The sequence below is a fragment of the Poecilia formosa genome, unplaced genomic scaffold, assembly GCF_000485575.1.
Source record: "Poecilia formosa unplaced genomic scaffold, Poecilia_formosa-5.1.2 Scaffold539, whole genome shotgun sequence".
NCBI classification, from domain to species: Eukaryota; Metazoa; Chordata; class Actinopteri; order Cyprinodontiformes; family Poeciliidae; genus Poecilia; species Poecilia formosa.
The window spans coordinates 203,056-214,333 of record NW_006800478.1 but is presented as its reverse complement, the minus strand read 5'-3'; the positions used below and the strand labels follow the sequence as shown (position 1 = coordinate 214,333).

At 36.0% G+C, this 11,278-nt stretch overlaps 1 protein-coding gene across 1 annotated transcript in view; it reads right to left on the bottom strand.

Moving 5' to 3' along the window:
- The window catches only part of LOC103129362 (intersectin-2-like), a 46,662-nt gene extending 35,472 nt beyond the window's left edge, over nt 1-11,190 (bottom strand). The window contains exon 1 of the mRNA XM_007540418.2: nt 10,836-11,190. The gene's annotated coding sequence lies outside the window, so the exon portion shown is untranslated. The remainder of the gene's footprint in view (nt 1-10,835) is intronic.
- Nucleotides 11,191-11,278: the final 88 nt, after the last annotated feature.

The following is an 11,278-nucleotide window of genomic DNA, read 5'->3' as shown; positions in this document are numbered from 1 at the left end:
TTTTTTTATCCGATTACTCGATTAATCGTAAGAATAATCGATAGATTACTCGATTACTAAAATATTCGTTTACAACAGCCCTAATACATACACACACACACACACACACTACTATATAGGATTAAGCGGACATTAGGACATAAAAATGATGGGTGCATCTATTGCAGTTTTGGGATGAACTGATGATCTAAAATTATGTCTTTTCTTGGTTTAATGCTTTTCAAGAGCATTAAAATGAAAAATGATAAGTGACGATTACTAACTCCAGACATGAACTGGTGGGCCGATCTGCCAGTCTAACCTCTCTAACAGGAGAGCAGAAGAGGACAGTGGATGATTTTTAGATGTTTGCTGAGGTAGATAAGATTGGCTTCACATGTCAGTGTGGGGCGATCACCCGTCTCCCCAAATTAAGGAAATCGGTGCAGATAAATCAATTCGTTCATAATAAAGATTTAAATGTCCAATTTTAATTACTTTTTCTTTCTAAACACCAGCACAGCAGTTTATAAGCTAAATGTAGAATAAAAAACAAACAAACAAAAAAAACAATAGTACATCTGGGTTACAATTTTTTTTTTAATTTTTACATTTAATTTTGAAATCTAAGCAGCTTTTGGTGCGATACTTTGAATCCTATAATCAATGAGGATTCAATGAATTTTGACTGTCAGCTGATCTCAGATTAGTTATTACATCAACTTTTACCATCTTTACCAGGGAATATCTCTTTTAAAGGTTATGTGTGGGAAGAGGGTGTGATCTGTAAACATGGTGCATCTGAATCACAATTTCTTTACAAGCACAAAAGAAGAAAAAAGTTACTGATTCATTCAATTCAACCAAGTACCACTAGTGAATACCGCACCATAACAAGGTGTTTGTTTTTGACATTTTGCCACATTTAAATATTTTTGCATCATTAAAGAAATGCTAATATCAACCTGAGTGAACATCAAAAGCAATTATTAAATCAAAATTTAATTTAAGCAACATGACCAGAGCTACAGGAAGTCCAACAGGAATGGGACAAAGACTATAAGGTTGTTTTTTTTTTAAAGCAGGATAAATGTAATGAATTTATAAAAATGCACTTAAACATATATAAACAAAGTCACATACAAACAATTATTGTGCCACCTGACTTTATCAAACTAACTTCAAATTTGCTCTGCTACATATTTTATCGATGTCATCTTTAAAAAAAAACATTTTGTGGTTTAACACCAACAAAGTAGAAGTGAGCTGACGTAACATCTAATATTTATAGCTCTCTGCGTTATAAACGTATTTAGTTAATTCTTTGGTTTTTGTATTGTCGTTAGGCTTGTGCTGAACACCTGCTTCCTTTCTGATTATCTCTCAGCCATCGGTCGGTCACTCTAAACGAAGGAACGGAGCAGACGCCCTAATCTTTCTGCACAGCTCAGCTTCCTGTCTGATACCAAACAGTGGTAAACATTTCCTCATTAAACATCAGTCAAAAAAGTTGATTTTCCCAGACAAGAAAAGTGATATTGAAGGAGATATATTAATATTTAAGCACAGGAGGGAAGCAGATATTAGACCGATAAATGATAGTAGGACTCTGCTGATGCACGAGTTATTTGGTAATTAGAGGAAACATAATAAGGGTGAAAGTGAAGCCTGTGGTCTGGTTGTTACTCTCATACAGGCAGAAAACAGCAAGGAGGGACCGGGCCGCTGCCTGCCATCTGCCTCTTATCCGTCTCCACATCACTCCACAGACGATCCTGTCCTTCCATTCTTAACTTTATTCTTTTGTCCATTCAACCTCTATTTTCACTTTTTACTTCATTAATTTCATGGCTGAAAGGTTAATCTGGATTTCTCAGCACATAAAATGGTACTGGTAGACATGAGAATGATTTAATTTTTCCAAAAAGTTCATGTATTTTTATCAAGTTTATTTATAAAGCACATTTCAGCAACAAGGCAGTTCAAAGTGATTTCTTCACATCATAAAAACACTAAAATACAAAAGTATAGAACACAGTCAACTACTGAAGCATTACATTTTGCAAAGTGGCATCATTACATATCACAATGTTTAGTATTTTTATTAATTATGGTTCAAAAGTAACTCTAAACATCTGGGCTTTTAGTCTAAATCATTGGTCTGCAACCTTTACAATGCTAAGAGCCAGATTTCCCTTCAGTGCAGCAAATTAAGATTTGTTCAGAACCACATATTTAAATTATTTTTGGTAAAAGGCTACTTTGGAAAAATTGTCACTTTAAAGATCCACATTTTAGTTCTGTTTTTGAGTTTCAGAATAAAGATATATAAATATAAGAATGTTGATATCTTTCTTTCTGAAATGATGAAATGAAATGAAATAAAATAAAAAAAGTACATTATTTCCAACTTATTTACAAAATAAAGTAGAACTTAAAGTATTGTAACTGGTATTTTTAGTGTCATTCTGTCATAGAAAATCCACTTAATACATGAAAAACTGATTAAACCAGGATTTGGTGATAAGATTTATACTTAGAAACATTACATGTTTCTAAGTATGGAGTTATTAAGAGCCATTGTGGATCATTCAAAGAGCCACTTATGGCTCCGGAGCCGCAGGTTGAAGACCCCCGGTTTAGATTTAAAGGGACTCAGTGTTTTTGATGTTTTACAATTTTCTGGCAGTTTGTTTAAGCCTGTTGCAACAAGTAATAAATCAACCCTTATATTATGAAACCTAATAAATAAATTGATGCTGTAAAAACATGCTTGCAAAGCAAAATGGTGGACCTTGGGTTGATGACATCACTCTGAACTATGGAGAGTGTTGCTCGGCAACAAACAAAGAAAGGAGCAAAATTAGTTTCAAAAGTTTAACATCTGAGTCGATTTGTAGGAAAATGTTGGTAAAAAAAAAACACCTAACATTTAATACATAAGAGTAAAATAAGAATTATACATAAAAAAAAGAGAAAATGAAAAAGGGAGCCACTGGTCAAGTAATTAAAGTTCAGCATCCAGCCGTAACCTAAACCAAATTCTTACCTAATTTGATAATTCAATCCTAAAATGAAGTCCTAAACAGAAAAAAACAAATACATTTAAAAAAAATCAATAACTATGTGCCTGTGGTGACAATTATTTGGCTGCATGTTATAAAAGCCTCCAACACAAAGGTTTCCACTCAGGTTTTAGTCCATTTGTAAAATAAATAAAACACAGTTTATCCCCACAATGTGTGTTTGACTGACAGATATGATGCTCATGTTGTGTGAGAGGAGGTAAGAGGTTGTAACTGCATTCATCCCAACTATAAAACTACTGAATCAATACGGGGATCATAAAGTGGACAACTGGCAGTCTGGCACTAATGGAAAACTGCAGCCAGTTTGTTATTGAGCAGCAAGCTGTGCAGCAGACAAGCAGAACTCAAATTCCCTGAAAAGTCATTCATTTTATTATTTTATGTAAGATGGGACAACATGCACCAATCAGTGTCAGGTAAACTGCAAACCTGGCAGATGAAGGATATGACAAGACGGAAACATTACGTCCTTTAGGCGATGCAGTAATTCAAATGTGAAATAATTATGACACTCGTGTACATCTATAAAGCTTTGCAGCTACATTGCTCCTAAAGCAAGCTACATATTCATTGTTACTCCTAAATCAGGTCTTCCTGATTCTTGAATATCTGCAACTCCATTTATAGACATTCTTCAGGACACAAACTTCAAGAATCCATTAATAAACAAAACAATCAGAGGGTCAAAAGTAGAGCCTGGAGGTACTCCAACATTACTGCCAACAATTACAGAAAATGTCAACTATGCTAGCAAAATGTTTCTGATATGCAGATATAATTTCATCCATTTTTTCCATTAGATACAACTAGGCCTGTCACAATAACAAATTTTAAATTGTCCCAGAAGTTATTGCAATAAATGATAATAACGTTTTCAAACTATTTTCAAGTAACATAATGGTAATGACATCATAATAATGCAAGACAACATCCTCAAATTTCAATACACTTTAAATTCTGAAGAACATTTAACGCAGGAACTTGGAAGACATTTTAAATATCCAAAACAAATAAATAAATAAAATGAATTATGAAGTCTGTAAACATACTTGTCCTTCAGAAATAGGCTTAGTTGAGACAAAAGGACTACTTTATCCTCATCCAGCTTTTGTGAAAAACAATATATCATACAAATGGAAATTATTGAGCTTGTTTTAATTTACGATGTGATTAATTGATTTATTGCTCATCATGACGGGCCTAAATACAGCTTAAATCATGATGACCGGGGTTTCCTCCATAAAACTCGCTAAGCCCGGTCGAAGATGCGCTTGCGGCCTACCGTGTAAAATATCACTAGTGTTATTGGAAGATATTATTCACAATACCTGAATCCCAACTATAAAGTCCTAATAAAATGGAAACCTAAAAGAAAACCTTAAATAAACAAAAACAATGCTTAGCCTGGTGGGGGAGCAAGTAAAGCCTGGCAGCCCGCCAGGTTTGTAATACACCAGGGGAAACCCTGATGACTTTGCATTAAGGACCTTGTGGTTAACAGATAATATTACATAATAACTAGAGTGCTCTTCTCCACTGTTTGACATCAGATTTAATTATAGCTACAATAAAATTAACAAGTTTTGGATTTTCTCCAACCAACTGCAGCATCCTATGGTTGAAAAGTCTCTCTGACATCAGGTAGCATGAGTCAGTGTCTGGGCAGATCTACTAAATCAGCAAGAAGGTCAGGCCAACTAAGATGCTTTTTACTGCTTTATAATCAATATGTTCAAATACAGGGAGCATAAAACAAAATACAAGACCAAGTATCCATCCAGTATGAGTCTGGAGCATTTTCTGTCTCACCAGAGCTCAAGTAAACGGAGCTCTGAGGTTTTTAATGTATGGAGTGATCAGTCTTAAGCTGTGAGCTGATGAGAATATTACGCTGTAGGATTTTTAATGAATTGCTGCTTTGAGGTTTCGTGTTTTCCTGACCTACAGAACAGCTGACTTCAGGAGCAGACGCAGCTTTGCAAACCTCATGCAAATACTTTCAGAAACCATCCTGCGCTTTTCCTCCGAGTCTACACTGAGGTCTTGATCTGCTGAATGAGTCACTATTTGCATTATAATAAAGTCAGATGGAATCAGGGCAATGGTCAGCTACTGGAGCTCCACTTTCCATGAAAACCAACTTTCTCTGTGCACCAGCAGTGACGCAGTCCTTTCTTTCTAATTGCACTAAAAACATTCTAATTACACTAAAAACAAACAGCACTGAAGAACATGTTTATCAGCTGACGGCTACCAAATAGTGAAGCAATGAAGCAGAGTAGTGCAACCTATCCTGTTGCGGATTACTAAAGAAAGTATTATACAAAACTACCAAAAGCAGAAATTGCACAAGGATGCAGTTGAATACATCTGAATGGACTAAATTATTGCTTACACTGATAAAATGTGTGTTTTGTCTGCACCAGATCTATGTTTGATTTGAAGCACCTTTATTGTCTGGATGATACATGTAGTGAATGTAGGATTATGTCGGTGGATAAAGAATGGGACAAGTATATACTTCCTTAAATATGTAAAAACAAACAAATGTCAAATGTGCTAAACCCTTTTCATATCCAAGGCTCTTAAACTAATCGGTACGCAGTAGCATGTAGCGACTGGCCACTGGAAATCCACTGTGTAGCTGCGGAACACACCATAACTCTGAATACATTTATTCCTGGCACTGAACTCTCACTCACTTAAAGATTGTTTGCATATTTTCTAATCTTCGTGTATCCCCACTGATCAAACGTCAAAGAGAACCAGTTTCAGTCATCTCAATACTGCTGTCATGGTTCGGCACATAAATAGAAATATGAATCATGTTGACTCCAACATGTCACTTATGAAACGGCCCTTTCACAAACATGCAGAGGTGGTGAAGCATTTAAGTCTAGACCGCTTCCCAGTCCCTGGAAAACAATAAAAACCTGGACATTATCATTAATTAATAAAATCCCCCTGGTCCGAACTGGAAAATTTTCATCAGCAACTCATAGGTGGAAGCGAAAGTGAAAGCACTGCGCAACATAAATAATCACCTGCCTGGAACACGATGCACTAAATGATAAAGCTTTTAGGCACATAATTTTTCACAAGGAATTTTAATCAAGGAACTCAAATCATTCAAGGAATCGTTACAGCCTTATTACAAATACGATAACCAGAATTGACAATTTTACTGAAATGCCAACTGATTGATAGCTAGTATGTTCAGAGAAAAAGTGAGTCAGGTGAAATGTCATGTCATGTCTGACAAATTTAGGAAATATTGAGACTTTATTTTAATGAGGCCAGAGATTAAAACAACTGTTTAATGTTTATTTATTTATTGGCCAAATCTATCCTGTCATAGTTTTTTATGTGGCCTTCTACACTCCAAATTTCATCACCAAGTCCTTCCAGTTTTTCACAAATCTGCAAAATTCAAACTAAATCAACAAATATCCACATTTTTTCTGATTTTACTGCAAATTTTCTAAATATTGGACAAAAACATTGAGCTTAAGTGACTGCTGCCTCAGCCTTACTTGATTTTATAGTCCATAATTGATATGAGTAATAAAATGTCATATTTAACATCATACATTTGCGCAAATGTCGTAAAAATTCCTAAACACTTCTAAACTGGTACCACAAAATCCATAATTTTGATTGTAAAAAAAAATAGATAAATATTTTTTTTTTAAATCACAGAGTCCTGGAGGAACAGTTATTTATTGATATTTTTAATAAATAGCTCTTCCAATTAGTTTAATTGGTTTTATCAATACATTCTCCCACAACCGGCCCATTAAGGACATTCAGATTTTTGATTTGGCCCAAAACGAAAATTTTACGCCCCTGCACTAGTCTTAAAAAAAAAAAAAGTAGATATTAGTCAAAAATCTGAATCAAGAGCTCAGACTTCAAGTACTTAGGAAACTGACCAAGAAAAGCCGGGTAAGTCCATCTTTCATTTTCATATCCCCTCTAAATTAAGCATTATTATACAGAAACTAACTAATAACAGCAATACTCAACAAAACGCCACTGTTAGCTGGAGTTACACATCACAACTAAGCGCCTACATAAGCAAACTTATTTACTTTAATGTACTGAAGAGTTGAAAGTCGTTTTTTCCAAAGTCACAGGAAGCTTCTTGGTGAACTCATGCAGTGGCGGTAAAATAAACACCCCACTTCCTCAGAGTGTGGTCTCCGTCTCTACGTTTGATCTGGTTTCATGGTCATACCTCGCCTGGATTGGTTCTGGTTCAGACCGGGACATTTCTGTCTTTAACCCACCATATACACACAACAGAGAAGTGTTGGATAAATATCTCAGTTGGCTCTGACCTTATCTGCTTCAGCAGCAGAAGAGCTGATTTTACTGTTATCTCCCCTTTCTGCTTAATTTGCTTTTTCTCTTTGAGATTTGACCCAGAAAAGTAGTGAAAATAAAAAATTACAGCATTTTCCCAGTTTTTTTTTCTTTTTCTCTAACCAAATCTAATAACTTGGGCAAATAATAAACAGCCGTTTGTGCTCTATTGCCTCTTAATTCATATTTTCTGAGAAACAAGTGCTGTCCAACTGGCTATTTTACTGAAATGAAAAAAATTAAATTAAATTAAATTCAGCCGCCTCTCACACTGACCTCATAATATTGACATCAGCTTAAACCACAACACTATTTCTGCTTGATGACTTATCCTTTTGAGAGCGTCTCATTTATCTTTTCATTCATTTAAGAGACAAAAATTCACCAATAAACATCAGATTTCTCCCCATTAGGCAGAAATCCAGCTGTGGTGTTTGCTAGGATTGGATTGAGGTTTAAAAGGTTGGACTAGCTTCACTGTTTGTTCTGCTGGATTCTGTTTTTTTAAGAGGCAAGGCTTGCCCTTCCCTGCTTTGACCCACCCTGATTTGCACATAAACTGAAGAAAGAAAAAAGAAAAATGGTATTTTAAACTGGTTTTCCAGTCATTCTGTGGACATATTGCAATGCTCGATCAACATCATCTGCTTTTATTGTGGCAACAACATTTGAAGGCTTCTGAAAAATACGTTTCTGAGAAACTCACCAACCATCATAAAGCTAGCAAAAAGTTGACAAAAATATGAGGAAAATGTAGAATATCAGTTTTTTTAGTGGATTTAGCCCATAAAAGATGATTATTCAACAGATAACTGAGCATTTTCACGTGAAAGCTGCTGATTAAACATGGAGATCGATATGGACAACAATCAACGACGCTGCATCTACTACAGGTTATATAAAAAGAGTCTAAAATCCAACAAAGAACATCAAGAATACCCTACATATACTTTTAGTGTGTGAATAGTGGGGAATTTTTTACTTTTGACATATCAAAGATTTATGGAGTATGAATAATGAATATTAGGACCAAACAGCCAGTCAAGAATAAAAACAGATTCAAATCTAAGGCTGATTGATCTTTAATTTGTGACCTGTTTATGTCTTGTTCAAATGAAAATTATCCAGCTTCTCTCTTTATAGTTAATATGACTTATTTTGGATGGGATCCTTTTTTCCAGTTTTTATGTTTTAACTGGTCATTTTGGGTTAAACTATGTCTCTGATTTGGTTAATTTGTGCATTTTGTTATTTTAAATCACTCATTATGTCTTTCAGTGGTTGTTTTGCATTTGCACAGCTTTATGTTTATGAGATTGTAAACTTGTAGATCATTGCAATATAATGAGTACAAGTGCAAACATAGCAGCACATTACAGTTTGATCTATCTGCTATAAAATAATCAGTCTCTCTGATTGTGGTTTAATATAATAAAAACACTCCAACTACAATAAAAAAAACAACACCAGCAAAAAAGCTAAGTCAGATGTTGAACCAAAGATTTACCGGAAGTTGAGCAGAGTTTGGTTAAATAAAAAAAAAAAAAGTCAACTAAAGTTTTCAAATACTTGTATAGAAAAACTACAGCTGTGTTCATGCTTAACCAGACCAACTATGGTCCAGATTCCAGCAAATATTGAGAAGAATTTCTCTCTTAATTTTAGGATTAAGCTATCATTTTTTATTTAAAAAATAATTCTAGTTGAATCCAAGCTTATTTCAAGGCAAGACGTTCTCTTTTTCTGATACCCTTTGGGCCAATATCGCTATAAAGGCTGATAACGGATATTTACCAAGAATATTTCTCTACCCACAACCACACCGCTGACGCAGCTTCTCTGCTTCAGTTACACAATGCAGATATTTTGACATACTGACAAAGATTTTATTAACTGTATAGCTAAAACTCACATAGCTTTGATGGAAAATAAATAAATTATTAAGAAACATCTGTATTAAACCCAACTAATACCCAACTAATCTAAATACAGGAAGGAAATCGCTGAGTTGGTAACAGTATGGTGACTATCGTTAACTGCAAATGGTCTGTCAGTCAAATCTCTCTAACCGGAGAGCAGAAGAGGACAGTGGTTGATTTTAAGACCTTTCCAGAGGATGACAAAATCGGTGGATAAGATCGGGTTCACATGCAAGTTTCAGCCGATCACCAATCTCCCAAAATTAAGAAAATCTACTATTGTTAACAACAAATGTGCAGATGTCACCTGATGGCCCAATCTATCAGTCAAACCTCTCTAACAGGAGTCCAAAAGAGGACAGTAGTCGATTTTTAGACCTTTGCTGAAATAAATAAGATCGGCTTCACAAGTAACTGCCAATCTCCCATCTCCCAAAATTAAGGAAATCGGCTGGCCGATAAATCAGTGCAGCCTTATGTATCATGTAACTGTTTACATCCGTCGCCGCCGTGATTTTTAACAACTTATCGCATGAACCAGCTTATTCACATGTGACTTTTATTTAATTTCTTATTCAATGGAAATACTGTAACTGTAAAGCTGTGTTTCTTTTTTATTATTTTTAGCAGAATATAGAGAAAGATTTGCCCACATTTGTAATGGAAACACAGCTAGCCACGAGACAGAAACAGTCTTTGGTCAGAGGCCTCTTCAAATTTGCTGCTACACTGACTGCTACCAGAGATCCTCAATGCCCACAGCATCAACATCCACAACAACTCTTTTGAAGATACTTTAATTCCTCTTTAGAATACATATAGTATTTTTAAATTTTAATTAATGACTGTTTTAAACTCTTTTGAAAGTTTTATTAAGATATCTAAAGATTGGGATTAGGTTTATCCTCTCCTGGCTTTGAAAGCTCACAACAGGCTGAATATCAAAGCCAAACCTGCACAGTCACTCTACAGACCTCTCCTTTCTGCAGACAATCCACCGGCCTCTATGTGTCTGTTGATGAACTGATAGAGTTACATTCCCTGATCACTTGTCACCACTCACTGAGCCCTGCAACCTGTTTGACTAGTTTCAACCAAGTGGAATTTAAGAGACTTTCCGGCAAATCTGCCGTTGCAAACTTTCCAGCAACAGGCCTGATCTTCACTTTAAAACGTGAACCCATCCACACCGAACCTGCAAGAGTCCACGAACGTATCAGGCTAATGAGAACAGAACTTAGCTAGCTAACCGAACTACAACTACAGCCAGTTTGGGGGATCAGCAGAAAGGAGCTGCATCACTCCCTACAAACATCATTTTTACAACACATTTCCTGGAATCAAAAGTTGCGACACAAGCAAACACACCGGGACTATTTATAGCTCAAAGTATAAATAAAAGTTAAAAGTCATCGTTTTGTTTCTTTACAAAGCTAACATCAAAGTTACAGTCGTGCTTAGACAAGCAGTTTCGCTCGCGTACCTTTCACTCCCACGGTCAAACCAGAGAAAACACCAACTTCCGAGCCGCCTCAAAAGTATCTCTCAACACTTCTGGCGCTTTCTCGGACACGCTGTCAAGTTTACTGTCCACGGAGAGTCGAACCTGATGAGTTATACCCACGCTGGTAAACTCTGGGAACCTATTGCTGACAGCTCCGTGTGTCACACCAACAACATGGCTGACGACGACGACGAGTGTTCACCGGAGGCAGCGGGGCTCGGTTAACGTCCGACCGACGGCGGTGGGAGGAGACAGAGAAAAAGGGAGGGATACCAGCTCCACAGATGGACACACAGGGGAGAGGACGGGACATAGAGAGACAAAGGACACAGCAGCACAGAAATGACTGTCATTTCTTCACGTTAAAGGAGGAATTTACTGATCTTATCTCCAATTTTACAGAGGAAAACTGTCCTCTCAGT